General features: G+C 39.8%; 1 protein-coding gene across 2 annotated transcripts in view; it reads left to right on the forward strand.

Annotated features, from left to right (window-relative positions):
• Nucleotides 1–1,071: 1,071 nt before the first annotated feature.
• The window catches only part of Ptpn13 (protein tyrosine phosphatase non-receptor type 13), a 178,726-nt gene continuing 163,263 nt past the window's right edge, over nucleotides 1,072–16,534 (forward strand). The window contains exon 1 of one of the 2 annotated variants that reach the window (XM_063249384.1): nucleotides 1,072–1,203. The gene's annotated coding sequence lies outside the window, so the exon portion shown is untranslated. The other variant, XM_013151924.2, reaches the window with a different exon arrangement.

The raw sequence follows: 16,534 nt of genomic DNA on the forward strand, positions 1-16,534 counted from the left end.
CTAGGACTGCAGCTCTTTGGGGTAGGCAGATAAGCCTCAGATCTCTCCATTTTGGAGCCAGTCGTGAGGGAAATAGATTCCATCAGGGGGCAATACTAGTAGTCTCAGAATTAACGCGGGGGACTTCTTTCCTCGAGGGGAATAGGTTACCCTGTACCTCTGAAAACAAACCAAACTCCAATCACAAGGTACTATTTACTCATGAATTCTACAAGACTTCCTTGTAAATTATTGAAACTCAGATCTTTTAGTTTACAAAAGAGAAATAGCAACCAGAATACACTTTTACCAAGTTGTGGAGGGCAGAGAAAAATGGAGATTGTATTATACTAAACCTTTTGCTTTAAATTTTAGGATTGTTTTCATTTCTTGGGACACAAAGATTTACTTTATTGTTATTTAGTTTTTGCAAATAAAAAAAAATGAATATTGGAATTTCCTGAGGGCATTTCGGGGTGCGGGAGCCACTTTCCTCCGGGATTCACTTTGCAAAGGGTGCAAAGCTCTCCAGGGGTCGCGGTTGATCCCGCCATTGCCAGGTGGCTGCGTCGCTGCAGGAAGAGGGCATAGCTCCGTTCGCTGTGTCCGCGCTCCCTGGCCCCCCAAGCTCAGACGGCCAGGTGACACTGTGGAAACAAGGCCGGAGACCCGGAGGGGGAGCCGTGGACCCCTCACCTCACTTCCGAGGCCCACGAAGTTCTGCTTCTGACCAGCAAGCTGGAGGCCGTCCGTGCATCCTCTGCTTGGCCTAATACCCGAGTCCACCCCGCGGGAACCCGGCGCGTGGCAGGCCTTCCACCTGCGCGCCCGGTGCGTCGGAGCCACGCCGCGAACCAGGCCCCAGGCGCTGGTCGTCATGGGAACCGGGCGCCCGTCTCCCCGGCGACCGGGTCCCGGGGGAGAGGCGGGCCAGAAAGCCTTACGGCCAATGAGGTGCAGAGGAGCGCAGGGTCAGCGAAGCGCGGGCCTCGGGAGGCTTGAGTGACAGCGGGGCGGGGCCGGCGCTGCCGCCTGAGGTGGAGCCCGCGAAGGGCTGGAGTCGCTCGGGCGGCCGCGCGCGCAGAGGTGACACACCATGGTCTGCGGCCCCGGGGACCGTAGTGCCGGCCAGCAGCAGCGCTCCCGGGCTCTCCGCTCCGCCTCCGACAGTCCGGCCGCGCTGGGCGTCGGCTGCGGGCGTTGAGGCACGCCAGGCTCTGCGAGGTCCGTAGGGCGGCGCGGGCGCTGGGGCCGGGCCGGTGGGGTCGCTCCGGGGTGTGCGCGGCGCGGTGCAGGAGATGCGGCTGCGGGCTGCGTGCGCCCCAAGTTCTCGGAAGCTCTGCGGAGAAGCGGCGATCCGACGCGGGTGAGGACGGGCGGGCGCACGTGCGGGCCGGGCCGGGGCGCCGCGCTCTGGCTCCTCCTGCTGCTCCGGCGGCCCCGGGCCCGCGGGGCGGAAGGCGCCGCGCCTCGGAGGGGTGGCGGGCTGGGGAGAGGAGGGGAGGGCAGAGGAGAGGAGAGCGAATCGGGCGCTTCCCTCGCCCCCGCGGGAGCCGGCGAGGCGTGGGGCGCAACCGCGGAGGGGCGTGAGGTCGGGTGGCCGGCGGGGACCGCGCCCCTTGGCGCTGGTGTCGACGGCTCGGTTTGTGCACGTCGGGGGAGCGCCCGGTCCGCTTCGGGTTTCTGCAGGATTGTGGGGCGGCGTGGTCCGGGCGGCTCAGGAATGTGTCAGGCCGGAGGGGGCTGGGACAGGCTGGGGGGACCCCGCGCTACGCGAACTCTACTTGCTTTCCTGGCTGAGCAGCAAACTCTCCCTCCCCAAAACTCCCCGGCCTGGGGCGCAGAGCTGCGAAGCCGGCCGCTGCGCTGCTGTCGGGACAGTTCTGGCGAAGTTTAGTTTCCTTAGGTTGTGACTGACTGAGAGGAGGGAGCCTGCAGGGTGGAGGCAGACCCTGTGCCCGAGGGATTTGCAGCTCCTTGGCTCTCATTGCGCTCACACTTCTGTGACCCACGCACTCCCAGCTCATCCCTGAAGGCCGTGGGTCATTTTCGTGTAATTGCATCTTTGAGACGACAAACGCAGTGACTTAATAGGCAGCTGCCTGGAGCCGAGTTTACTTGTCAGAAAATGGAGCAGTTGGGTTTGTTTTCAAGGCCGGACCTAAACAAAATGTAGGACAGTTGTGGGTCAGAGGACACTGCTAGCTAATGAATGAGATTTTAAAACGTGTATCTGTAGCTTTCTACAGGATGGGGGGGGGAATAAAAGGCGCTATAACAGGCGTTAGCCTTTGCCCAGTTTTTGATGGCTGGGTTGTCAGGGACCAGGTAAAAACTTGTTTCATGCTCATCGGCTGCTCGTGGTGGTGCTATGTACAAATTAGTTCTTGTTTTAATATCACGAGAGTGTTTCCCTTGAGTTCATCCACATATTGAATACGTGTATTCATAGAGGGGCCTTGGCTAGTTTTATCATCCGGTTCTAAATTTATTATAATTTTTTCCCGTAACATTGTGTCTTCACTTTAATATTCTAGAGGCTTCGTGGGAGTATGTGTGGGGAGAGGATGGGATGAAAGCTGAAATTGCAAAATAGAAAAGTATTTAAGGTAGTGATTAAAAAAGGACTGATTTTTTTTTTTAGTGTCTTTTACTTTTGCAATTGAGAATGATGACTTTCTTTTATCATTATATAGGTTTGTCTTTGTATTTGTGTTTAGCCCATCAAAATTTTTCATAGTATACTTATTTTTTGAGGGTGATTGTCCAGAAGTATTACTTTTCATGTTATAAATGACACACACAGACTCACATACAATTCGTCAGTTTGAAAGACAGATTATAACACTACTGTATGTGGAGTTAGAGTTGTAAAACTTAAATTAGCTTTTGAGGGGAGCGCTGGTTCTTGGGAGTAAACCGGAGACATGGGCACTGAGTTCTATCTTCACCTCAGTCCCCCAGGCTGGGCCTTGGCTTTGCATCCTCCTCCATCCTCCTAGAGGGCTGGGGTTAGTTAGAGGCCTGTACCACTGTGCCTGGCCTGAGGGATGCCTCCTAAATGTGGGATCTGAATGTGTGAGAATTGGCTACCCTAATGTTTTAGGGTAGATGTTAGAAGTTTATCTTTGGATGAAAGATATGTATTCTTTTTTTTTTTTTTCGTTTTTATCGGTACCAGGGATCGAACTCCCGACTGCCTGCTTGCAAGGCAGGCGCTTATGCCGCTTAATTTTCTATTAAGAAAACCCAACACTGGCTTTTCTTAATAATAAAGAATACATATCTTAGGGGCTGGGGATTTAGCTCAGGGGCATAAGCGCCTGCCTTGCAAGCAGAGAGTCGGGAGTTTGATCTCTGGTACCGATAAAAAGGAAAAAGACAAAAAAAAAAAAAAAAAGAAAGAAAGAAAGAAAGAAAAGCCAGTGTTGTTTGGTCTCCTCTTTAATAAGTTAGCCATTGTGGCTTCTTCCGGTGTTAATCAGATGTGTATTTTTCCTGCTCATCTTCTTGCCCAGCCTGAAAGATACTGGAGAAAATGACTGACATAGGGGATAAAATAGGATGTCTCTCTCTTTCTCCTCCTCCTCTGACCGAGTATATAATTTTAAAATAAACTACCTAATGTTTTGTATAGTGTAGTCAAATTATAATTAATATCACTTGAAATCAAAAAGGACACAACCCTGGTCCAAGCCAGTGCACTGAGAAGTTACTCCTTGTAAACGCTGTCTTATTTTGGAACATATTTTAGGAAAACCTGTGCGGTTCATTTGAGTAACAAGTTGAAAGTATTCTCCTATGGGCCTGTGATTGAACCAGGTATGGCTTGTTTGAATTTATGTCATTTTACAAGGTTGGTCTCGGAGAAAGAAAATACTGTTATCCCAAGATACATGAGTGCCGATGGCCAGGGTGGGGGTGTCATTCTGCACCCCTCACCCCCATCCTTTTCTGAAAACTGTTCTCAATTTGAAAATTAAGATGAGTCAAATAGTTCAGGGACTCCGTTTTTAAAAGATAGTTTTTAATCAGTAAATTAATGCATGACTTTTAATGGCATAAATTCCCTACTTGTAAATATGTCGTGTCAAAACTGTGATCTCTTAACTGCCTTGGGAGAAGGAGTTCCAGTGACCTTGAAGATTTGGAAAAAAATGAAAACATCTTTAAGATCCTTCTCTGATTCAATTTTTCTAATAGCTGCCCTGTTCTACTATCCAGTTTCATTCCCAGTGTGTGACTACAGTATCACTAATAGTTTGGAAAGCAGTAGACCAGTTGTTTAATAGCAGACAGCAACCAGGAACTCGTAAGGCTGGTACAGATTTGAACCACAGTTAACATACTTTCCTGAGTTTGCATAGATAGGGCTGATGTACTTGTTTAAGCTTGTTTGCCTTACTGTGTGCCACCACTGAATCCTTTCTGGTTTTTGTTATATTTTGTTTTCACACTTGAAAGTTGTGAAAAGTTCTTGAAACAGGCTGCCTTAAAGAGAATCCTTTGGCATTACAGAGCATAAATGATTCACTGTCTGACAAAGGTTACAAAATCCTAGAGAACACCTTTACACTTACTTTTCTGTAGATAATTTAATAATATCTATCTCTAAGATACTTTGAGGATGAAATTAAGGAATACTATAAATGGAAAAATGGTAAGTGCAAGCTGATGCTCTATACTGTTTAGCTTCTTTCTTTGCTAATCTCTTTTTCAAAACTAACATTCAGTAATTGCAAGAACTTAATGACTGGTACCCCAGTCACTCCTGAATTTCTAGCATCAGAATTTTTGACTTCAAGCTGAGTTATCCAAAGGCCCTGTCCACCTATCGGCCAGGAAACTTGAGTTCGTACTGTACCTGTGCTTACTGAAGTTTCTGGTTTTCTGTATGGTTTAGTGGCACCCACCTCTGGCTCTATCTTAGACTCAGCTGAACAACTTCTAATAACTTTTCTTACTCACATGTCAACCCAGTCTGATTAAACCTGGATTCTTAAGGATGAGATTCAGGTGTCTATACTATTGGAAGTTCTGTGAGAAACTGCAACAGAGAGACAATATGGGAAAGCACATTCTAGGCCGTGCTAGGTGAGTACTGTATAGACAATTTAGTTTCACAAATGCAGCAACATTTTTATGTTGTCTTGGAGTCCTTATAAATCACAAGAATGTTTTTAAAAGCGTAGGCACAGCTGTGTGTATGTCTATTACAGAACTTCTTACTAAATGAAAATTTAAGTTTCAGATACTTAACTATGGGAAAGTTCCCGTAGCAGTACTATCCAAGTAGTACACCTAGATAGGCATGACTGCTTATCTTTTAATGAATTAAAATTAGGCACAGTTTAAAATTCAGTCTCTCATTTTCACTAGGCACATTTTAATTGCTCTTAGCCATTTGTAGCTACTATATTAAATACTTAGGTGTGGAAAATTTCCTTCTTGCAGAAGGGATTTTTAATTTTGTATACCAGTTTATCATTCACATATATGTGTGTCTGTGTGTGTTTATATATATCTAGTCATTCCATTCACATTTATGAATTAAAATAGGGATGATGTTATTTTTCAAAGTTTTTAAAATGAAAAATACCATATTCTTGTGCTTAATTACCTCTTTCTTTGATCTGTTGTACACAGTTGTAAGATTTTTCTTTTCAGAGTTATTTGAGAAGAAATTTAGTGCCCTTGTTATTTAAGTCACTGTGCTCTAAATCTAAAGGGCTCTGTTGTATACTACAAAAGTTTAAGGTTGGAAATGTAATCTACCAAATACAGAAAACAGAAACAGTTATCATTCCAACTTAAGAATTAGGATTTGATTAGAGATTTTCCTTTTTAAACGGATCATTTTTTCTTTACATATTGAGACACCCTTTGTTATGAAATGACAAGGTCAAAATTTTCAACAGAAACCCAACTTATTTTAACATAAATGTACAAGATACAAGAGAAGTATTTGTTTATATATTTTTCCTGCACAGACAGGCATCCCCTTGGAAAAAAAAATAAGGTCGCTCCCAATTTCAGACAGTTGGAAGCTAATGCTATCACTGCATTTAAATGCTGATTGCTACTTGTTAACTGCTGATGGACGGCTTAGAAGAAACTGTAATGTGTAGTTCATCTCACATGCACCCTCTTATTAGGACACCTAAAAAAGGTGTCCTTTAATTAAAGTCTTATTGGCTTAGTCTGTTTTGCATATAGATGAGAACAACAATTAATTTTTAATTACAGTTATTCTTTCTTTTTTTTTTGTCTTTTTTGGTACCAGGGATTGAACTCATGACTGCCTGCTTGTAAGGCAGTCGCTTATGCCGTTGAGCTAAATCCCCAGCCAGTTATTCTTTCTTGATAGATGTTGTGCCTATGTTTGTATTTGTGTCTTCTAGCCTACCTAGGTCAGGTAAATTTGCATACAGAACATTGGGGATTAAGTTAAAAAGGATGATGGCTGGAAACTTTTGTGAACAGTATCTTTTTTCATGTCTTAATGTTGCTGTCTGTAGTTGTAATACAGTAGTGCAATAAAAATGAAACATTCTTGTTGGATAATATACATTTAGGTTAGAACAGTTATGTAACATGAGATTGTAGAAAAGATACTCAGTTGTATTTTGTTTCATTTCTTGAAGAAAGATAGTCTGAGAAATTTTTAAAAATAAGATAATTCTTTAAAGAAATTAGGTTTCTTTTAGCACTGTATAAGAGTTACTTTTGCTTCTTTAAGAAACATGTAATCTTAAAAACAAACATTTAAATTGTTTAAGGATGAATAATTATTTTAGGTATGAATGAAGTTAAATATTTTGAAAACTAATTCATTTTTTAAAACTAATTCATTTTTTTTGGTGAAAGAAAATAAGCATCGTTTTTGAAAAGAAATTTCATTTATGAGTGACACATTTCCCTGCTCTGTTGTTTTCAAATTTCTGACTTGAACAGATAGATCATTTCATGTAATTATTTGAATGTAATGTTGATAAAATTCATTCTTTACACAGTCTGTTTTTATTTTGATGCTTTTTTTCTATGCCTAGTTCATGGTTTGAGTTTATGGAAATAATTGGTGTGTAAAATATCTCAATTTTCTAAGAACTGTGTGAAAATTTATTAAAGGTGAAAATTTATTACTTTTAGCTATCCTTTGTATAAGCTAGAATACTTTTTTAAAAATCTGAAAAATTTTCAAAATCAGTACAATCAGTACAATGTGATGGAAACTTTATTTCAGGAATGTTTAGCTATCAAATCTAAACCATATAAAACTGCATTGTAAATATATACCATTCATTTATGATTGAGGAGCTTTGAAACTCATAATCCTCCTGCCTCAACCTATGGAGTAGCTAGGATTACAGGCCAGTGCCAGTGTACCCTGTTTATGTTAATAGTTTATAGTGTATAATTCTTAAGAGTCTCAAGGCTGGGGATTGAGCTCAGTGGTTCAAGTGCTTGCTTGGTAAGCGCAAGTTCATGAGTTTGATCCCCGGTACTCGGTACTCCCCTCCCAAAACAGTCTCAATGAACAGTCTAGAATGTTTCATTCTCCAGTACTAAGATTTAATGGTGTCAGATGTGGTGGCACGTGGAATCCCGGCTACTTGGGAGGTTGGGATAAGAGTTCAAGGCTAACCTGGGCAATTTAGCAAAGCTCAGCTTTAAAATTTAAAAAAAAAAAAGCTAAGGATGTCATTCAGCACTCTCTAGATTCAATCCCAATACGACAAAAAACAAGCAAAGAAAACCCAAAATGAGAATCTCCTTCAATTTTTAAAAGAAAATATTTTAATGAGGTCACATAATACAATGTGTGAATGAAGACTAACCTGAGTTCTTTATTTTTTAATGAAAAAATAAAATTTCATAACCAAATAATAGGGGACTAACAATAGTTAATATACTGTATCATCTCCAAAGTACTTGCTTAGAGTATGATGATAAACCAAAATGATTGTTATAAAAATAAACCGAACTCCTTTAAAATTAAATTTTATTTGACTTTTTCTCAGTGTTTATGTTAGTACATCAGGTTCTGTCTAATTTCAGAGGCATATAAGATTGTACTGGGATTAAATGAAGGAAAGGCTCCTCCTAAAGGGATACCACGAGTCTGGAGCTGCCACACCATTTGGGCGTTGTTCTAGCAATCAGGATGATGACTCCAGGCCAGTCTAACCACATTCTTATGCAGTTCCCTTATCCACGAACTCCATTCCCTGCCAGGTGGTGCACAGGAAGGGCACATTTCTATGCTGCTTGAGATGTGCACTGTGCTTACCCTAAGGCCACCGCTATGAGGTCTTTGTAGGGCTTCTTGCATCAGTTAGAAATGACAGTAGTGGGGCTGGGAATTTAGCTCAGCGGCATAAGTGCCTGCTTTGCAAGCAGGCAGTTGTGAGTTCGATCCCTGGTACGGATTAAAAAGAAAAAGACAACAAAACAAAACAAAAAACCCCACAAACAGAAATGACAGTAGTGCCCTGGGATGTGGCTCAGTGATCTGAGTGCCTTCCTGGTGAGCACAAGGTCCCAGTTCGATTTCCAGTAAACACCCCTCCCCCCCAAAAAGAAGAAATGGCAGTAGGTAGTTAATTCAAGAGATGTAGCACAATAATAACTGAAGATGGTTGGGATTTTTCTCTAATGTATCATACAGCCCACCTTCATCCTCAGGTATTGGTTTGGCAGCTTCAAGGCACAACAGTGATTCCAGATACCTAATTTTCTTCTCCATTTCTATAATCCATGGCTTTCGTCCTTACAGTGTCTTCTTGGTTGCAAAACGGCTGCCAGCTGTTCAAAATGTTGTCATTCTGGAGAGATTATGGGAAATAGGGATATTGACAAAGACAATTGACCCTTCCAGTTTACTTGGAATCTTTTAAAGAATTTCCTTGAAAGCTTTACCCAGGTGACTTCTTTGGATCCCTGACTGGTAAAGAAGTTCAGAATTGTCGTTTTTTGCTGGACTTTTGCTTACCCCAAAACAAACTGAAGAAAATGTTGGGACATAGTTACATTTCACTCTTCTTGGCATCTAGTCTTTGCATTAGAGTTAGTGGAAGTTGATTGTAGTAAACATAGAAAATTATATAGACCGTCTTCCGGATTTCTCTGAGACAGGGAGCTTGATTTTTTTGACTTATTCTCAGTATCCAGCATACCAGGGATGCTAGTGCTCCACTGAGTAGTGAACATAGTGTGTTTACTGGGGAGAGAGGCTGCTGCAGAACCACTGGAGAGCGTTTGATACTTTGTTCTTTCATTGTCTGCTAATTCCTTATAATATGACACATTCGTTACAACTTTAAAACATCAGTCCTTCCTCAAATAACTAAGTCTAGCAAATGTTAACTTTTATCAAAGCAAAAGTGATTATATTTATATCCATTCATAATTGTTCAGCTTTTGTGAAAACTGAATCCAGATAGCCTCATGATTTGTTTGTTCACATTTGCATATAAATTAGGAAGTAGTGTAGCAGAGAGTTTGAATTTTGAATTTAGTGTTGGATCTGAGTTTTAGCTCTTTCAGTAGAGTGACTGTGGATAATCTCTTTCTCTGTTAATAACATCTCTTTGATAATGCCTTGCAAGCCTTGTTTCTAAATCATAAACGTGTAAAAATGACTGCATAGACTACCAGTTCAATTTGCAAGAATTCCTTACTTTTAATTTCACTCTTCTGTTGTATTACTGGGAGAAATTGCAACTTAAGAAATCTGATTAATAAGTAGAATGTAGTGGGACATATCTATAAGCTTAGCAGTCTGGGCAGCTGAGGCAGGAGGATCGAATTTAGGTAATTTAGAGATTGGACAATTTAGGGACTGAGACACAGTCTGAAAAAAGTCAGTGTGAAGGACCTCTGTTCAGTGCCAGGTGCAACACACATACACATTGGATTCATAATGCTGAATAAAAAGCATGGCTTATGTATTTATTACTCTGATTTTAACCTCTGTAGATTAAATCCTTTTGAGTAAACCTCTGATTGTGCTTATTTTTTTTTTAATGTAAGATCTTTTTAGGTAGAATAACTATATAGATCACTTTAGGAATAAAATGATTAACATTTTTTATTTATTCGTTTATTTTTTAAAGAGGGAAGTGTGTATTTTGCTCACAGTTTATACAGGATTTAGTTCATAATCAGCTGTCTCCAACGCAGGATGGCAAGGCAATTGGGTAGTAGTTCATGGTGGTAGAAGACAGCAAAAGAAATGAGAGAGAAAGAAATGGCTAATATTTTAAAGGAAACAAAATAAGTAAATCTGGCCTTGAATATGTGAAAAATGTGGAAATTGGCAGAAAAATGTCCACAGTATTTGGCTAAAGCTAAATTGTACTTACAATTCATATAAATTAAATTAATTATGTAAACCAGTCATACTACTGCAGAATACTTAATCAATCTGTGCTCATAATTGTTTTCTGTATTTTGATGATCCTGAAGGAGAATAAAAAGTTCCCACCAAAAAATTTAACTTGAGGTTAAAAAACACGGGGGAGATAGGAGACTGTTCTACATTGTAAAACAGTAAGAATGATAAAAGTCCCAAGGAGGAAATTGTTGTCTGATCTAATCTGAGGGTTAACGTGGGAAGTAAGCTTGCCTGAGCTGAGCCTAGAAGACATTCTTAGCATGAGCATGCTGTGTCCTGGAGCAAAACAAAAGATAAGCCTTGCAGAGTTTGGGGAGAGAGGAAGTCTTTTCACAAGAAACCGAGGGCAGGGCTGTGAAAGGCAGAAAAGGAGGGGCACTCAGAAGGAAAAGTCTGAAGAGGACAAAGATCTGGCAAGTGGAGGGCCAGAGAACGAACATTGGGGAGTGGGAGTTCCAGAGGTCACAGGTGGCCAATGGGAGAAGAAGCAAGAAAGACAGAAAAAAAGAACATTGTGGTCCCTTGAATATTGTTTCCTTTGAAACAGCATCGATATGATGAAGGGTGTGGGAAAGAAACTGAGATGAGGAGGACATTTTGTGGCACAATAAATGAAAACTGGATGATGATCAGGGAAGTTTCACAGAGTTAGAAAAGTTTTCCCTTGTGAGATTAAAGGTGGTGATAGAACGCATTTAAAAAGAATGGGAATCATCTCTTTATGAGGGTCTGACGTGGGGGGGAGATGAGATGTAGGTAGAACTGTTAGTTTTAATCATGACGGTGACTTTTACCCTGAGAGTGAATGGAAGGCTGCAAAAACTGATGGCCCTACTGCTGAGTGGAAATGAAAATAGAGCTCTGTAAGTAGAATTAACTGGTAATGCTCCCATTTCCAAAAAGTACTGTCAGGACTTACCAGCTTTCAGGAATGAGCTGAGTAGTGAGGAAGAACTGGAAGCTTGTTAAGGAGGAGGTTTAAAACCAGAAATCACTGTTGGAAAAGTGATGAGAGATTGATAAAGGACTTATCAGTTTGAGTTCAAATATTTCAAGTAGTAATGGCCTCGATCCACACATGAAAAAAATGAAGGATAAAATACAGACATTATTGCATTCTCTAGTGGTCCAATAAAATACGGGCCCGGCCTAATGGGAAACACCACTGAGGCTGGGAAGATTGAATTTGCTCAGAATGCCAGCTATTGATTGAAGTAAATGTGTTGGTCACTGTGGGCCAGTTGATAATTAGTACAACCTGACAAAAGATCTTGACTTTCAGTAGAATGTGCACAACACTTGCTTAGCTGATAATGCTGTGCGGGTTTACTGCTGCTTGGTTCACTTTTCAGTGAACCATCTGGACTATAAATTCATAAACCAAAATCTCATTCTATGGTTCAATGTTATGCTACCATAGGGTTTCTTATTTTTTTTAAAGGGTACCAGAGATTGAATCTAAGGCGTTTGCATTCCAGCTCTTTTAAAATTAAAAACAAGCTATTATTTATTTTTTGTTTTTGACTGTGTGGCTGTTATTGGATTGTTCAGGCTGAGGTCAAACTTGTGATCCTCCTCCTTCAGCCTCTTACAGCGCTGGGAATATAGGTCTGCACCACCAGATTGAACCATAGATGAGTTTTAAATTTGCCATTAGTGCTGTTTTTCTGTCAGCCTTTATGTTTGCTTATTTATTATGATAATCACTAGTATTCAAAGTTTAAAATTAACGGAAACTTTTTTGTAAATTGCTTTGATTACAAAAGAACTTTCTATTCTCCTTAGAAGTTAGCGTTATACTAAGCAGATTCCTACTAAAAGAGTCTGAAGTGAATCTGGGTCTCCCACTTTAAGTTCAGATAAATGTTTTATCTGGTGAAGCCTCGAGTGTGATGCAATTCAATAAATACATTTAATATTTTACCCACTTAGAGCTCATGTAAACTTTTTAGATTACAAAAATACTACCATGAAACTCCTTTGCTATTGCAGATACTTATTTGATAGCCTAAAGTCACCTAGTTGATTATTAATTAACAGTGAAATGTAATGGAGATTTGTGAATTGGTATTTTAACTAGATGAGCCTTCTGAAGAATTGTCATTGCTCTTATGAATAAGAAATGCATAAAAGTAGCCCGAACAAATGCAAATTTTCCTTTTCACTTTTTTTGATATTACCAGATATCTATAAGGAGGAGAAAATAAACCTCAAGAGGGAATGATTTTATTCTAGTATAAGATTAACTTTTGGTTCACTTAGTATCTGTGTTAGTCAGCTTCCCTGTTGGGGGTACATGATAAGCAGTACCTGCAAATTAGAGGGGGGGTTTAGTTTAACTCACGGTGCTGGGGATCCAGTCCATGCTTGGCTGGCTTGGAAGCAGGAGTCTCGTACTGGGCTGGGTGTGCTGCACAGGGCTGCTTATTAGTTCATGGCCGTGAAGAGCAGAGCGGGAGACCTGTGAATACTTACACATGTTATTATGTGCCATCATACTTACAGATTAAGCCAGTTTTACATCCAAGTCGTACATCTAGATGTTTATGTTGTCTTTCCAACCACCCAGATGAACACTGAAGGTTATTTCCAGATGTTTATTGTGTGCTAAGCACTCTTTTAAGAACTTGACATGTAGCATATCATTTTCCTTTTACACCAACCCTGTGAGGTAGATGCAGTTTTTTCTGTTATACAGATAAAAACAGTTCAGGAAGGCGTAGTGAATTGCCCTAAGTCTCAAGCTAGTTGGTAGCGAAGCAGGCTTTGGAATCCAAGTTGATCTAACTACTTATTATCTTAAATGATATCTTTTTAAATGAGCAGTATTAAGGTTCAGGGAAAAGTCACCTCAATTTGTATGGGAAAGATGAAAGAAACTTCAGCATCTAATTTGGAATCTGAAGTTCTAAGATTGTCCATTAGCTTTTAAACAGTTTTGTTTTTACAGTGATGCATGGCCCTCTCCCCCAGGGTCTTCCTCTTCTGTTACTTTGGTCTTCACAGCACTGAATTCCTACTCAGCTGTAGAGCAGAGTAAATAATGGGTTATTTTGAAAATTGTAAAATGTTTATATGTGCTTCACAGTATTTGTAGTAGTGTTAAATTGAAAGCAACATCAATAGCATATAGAGGAATGATTTAAAGTATTCTAAATTCTTACGGCAGAATTTTGTGATTGGTAAAGATTTTATTGATGAACTTTTTGTAACATGGAAATAAATTGTTCAATTAAAAAGAGATTGCAGCTTAGTAAATAAAGCATGATTATAGCCAGTTCTTGTTTTGCTTTTTTTTAATGAAAACTTTGATTTAAAAAGGCCAGAAAGAGATAAAAATGCCCAAAATGGTGACTTTTTAAAAGGGGAAGCCAACCTATTTTAGGAGTAGAATATTACGAAGATAATTTTGAGGTATAGAATCTGTTGAGTTGAGAAACATTTTTTTTCTTTTTCTTTCAAATATGGGGTATTTTTACTAAATCTCATGATTTGTATTATTTAGGCAGTTCTTTAGACAAATTAGAAGATATACTTGGTAGAATTACTGTTTACAAAGATGTTCAGGTAGTAATAGTGATAATTGTAAAATGCACTGTTGATGTGGTGAAAACGTAATCCTCAAAGCAGAGGTTCACATTTTGCAGGTCGGAGACTGACTTGGAGCTGGAGTGACTCGCCCGCAGTAAGGTGGATGGGCAGTTGTGGGGCCAGTGCTTTGCATCAAGGCGCTCTGGCGCCAAAGCCCGGCAGCTTAAATACTACACACTGGCCACTTTCATGGTAAAGGTCATTTCTGACTTTCGGTTCAGGGTTGCAAGTAATGAACTTAGTAAGGTGTGCTCACTAAGAATAGTTTATGACCAAGTTCCGGTTCCAGGATGAGTGTTTATAAAATTAGTCCTTTGATTTGGTTGACAGCTATTCTTTTACAAAGTCCCAAACTGTTGTGACTGCAAACAAAGTTTCTTTTCTTCTGTTTTGAATCAGCTCTTTCAGTAGACTTGGATCCTTTGTGTGTGGTTGTATAAAAGTTCCTGATTAGAGAGCTACAAAAGTTTCTGGATTTTAGTTTATCATGTGAGTTTTAGACTTCATTCACAGTGCTGTTGGTTGGCATTTGCTTTTACTTAGAAAAGTAGAATCTGTACCTTAGAGTTCTTTTGAGATAAAAAAAAAATTAAAATCACTATTATCTGTCTCCCTTAGCTGGCTGTTTATATCCATTTTTTTCACTTGAGACCTACATGGACTGTCAGTGCACAGAGAGTTTACATGATTTACACAGTTCTTCCATGAAGTAAACAGTTTTGTTGTCCCCTAAAGGGAATGGAGTAGGTAAATTGCAGTAATTAGAATAGGTGGAAGTTTGTTTTATTATCTGTAAATACCACTTTTTTTAGGCTAGATAAACTTGTAAATTTTATGAAGCTGGAAACGCATCAAGTTTGGAAAGTAAGTCTTGTTTCTGTTTTTATTGTGAAGTTCCCTTTTCTGTAGACCACATTCTCGTCAGCAAACCTAGGCAGAAACGTTAAAGACATCCCAAGTTGTTTTATGTGAAATCGAAGTGTGTCCCCTCTCATCCACGTGTGCTAGAGATGAAACCCAGGGTCTTCTGCGAGCCCATGAGGATTGCTCTACCACTGAACTGCACCAGCAGCCCTAACACGTGGTTCTTTTCTCTTTTATTTTTTTCTTTTCTTTTCTTTTCTTTTCTTTTCTGATAACTAGGGATTGAACCCAGGAACTTCACACTGAGCTATAAACCCAGTCCTATTTACTTTTTATTTTTTGAAAAGAATTTATACAAATAAAATCCTCTTGTTTTGTTAAACAGCATAACTTCATTTTTCTGTTAAATTACCTCACAGTCAAACCTTTCTCACTCTTTGAACTGTTGATCTCATTATCTTAGTAGCATTTCACAACCCATTCATAGTAAAAACAAACTTGGATATGTAGCTCCAATCCTATAAAATTTAAGTTGGAAGTTTCCTTGTAAGTAGAATTGATCAATACTGAGTACAAAAAATGAGAATCACTTTATGGTTGAAAGGGGAACTTAGATCTGTTTCATTTCCTTCGTAGAGCCCAGGAGTATAAAGGAGTTAGGTGTATAGCAATCTTTGACACTATTTGTTCTAGTTTTCTTGGTTCGAGGATGAATAGTGAAGATTTAAATATGGGTTTATTCTTGATAAGTTCCTAAAGTTCAGACTTTTCTTTCACGTAAATATGATGCATTGAGGGTAAAGGTGTTCCAGAAAATAATTTACTGATCACGTCATCCCAGCTTTGTGTTATTATGTGTAATTGTGTGTGTATGCTTTGAAACAAGCAAAATGGCACAACGGTTTGTAAGCATAAGCTATGTATGAATTACCTATGAATTTGTTAAAAATAAATACTGTGGAGTACTTTCTGGAGCCACAAGAATCTGTCATTTAAAATGTGTTTCTTTGACTATGAGTGTACCTCAGTATGAGAGAGCTTGTCTAACATGAACAAGGGCCTGGGTTCAATCTTTAGCCCTAAAGCAAAATGAAACAAAACAGAATAAACTTAACATTGTGTGTCAACTAGGCATGGTGGCACCAATCTATAACTCTAGCACTCGGGGAGGCTGAGGCAGGAAGATCACAAATTCAAGCCCAGTCAGGGCAACACAGTTAGCAAGACTGTCTCAAAAATAAAATAAGAAGAATTCCATATTTTCAGTGAAAAAAAGTATCAAAAAAGAAAAAGGGTGTCTCAGAGATTTCCTACTATTGGTGGGGAATAAGTGTTATACAGTAACATTTTCAATGAATCTAGGAGTCTTGTCTTTGAAAAAATTAGGTATTTTGGTTATGCTTTTAGGCAGTTACTCTTTAAGTCAAAAAGTGCCACTTAATTTATTAGAATATTATTATAAATAGTTAAGATCAAATGTCACTACCCTAAATGCCTAGGGCAAAGAAGGGCAGGTGTTTGAGTGGCAAGGAAAGCAATAGTGATAGAACCATTGTGAACTAATGAGCTCATCTGTAGCTAATGTGGACATCACCAGGGGCCTTGCAATATCTCCTAGGATCTTCCCCAAACTTTTATATGAAATCTGTGTGAAAATTTGCAATTTATAGATATTGACCAGGAATATGGACTTTTGCAAATATG

The sequence above is a fragment of the Cavia porcellus genome, unplaced genomic scaffold (genome assembly GCF_034190915.1).
Source record: "Cavia porcellus strain 051 isolate PalLab524CR breed Dunkin Hartley unplaced genomic scaffold, mCavPor4.1 scaffold_5, whole genome shotgun sequence".
NCBI lineage: Eukaryota > Metazoa > Chordata > Mammalia > Rodentia > Caviidae > Cavia > Cavia porcellus.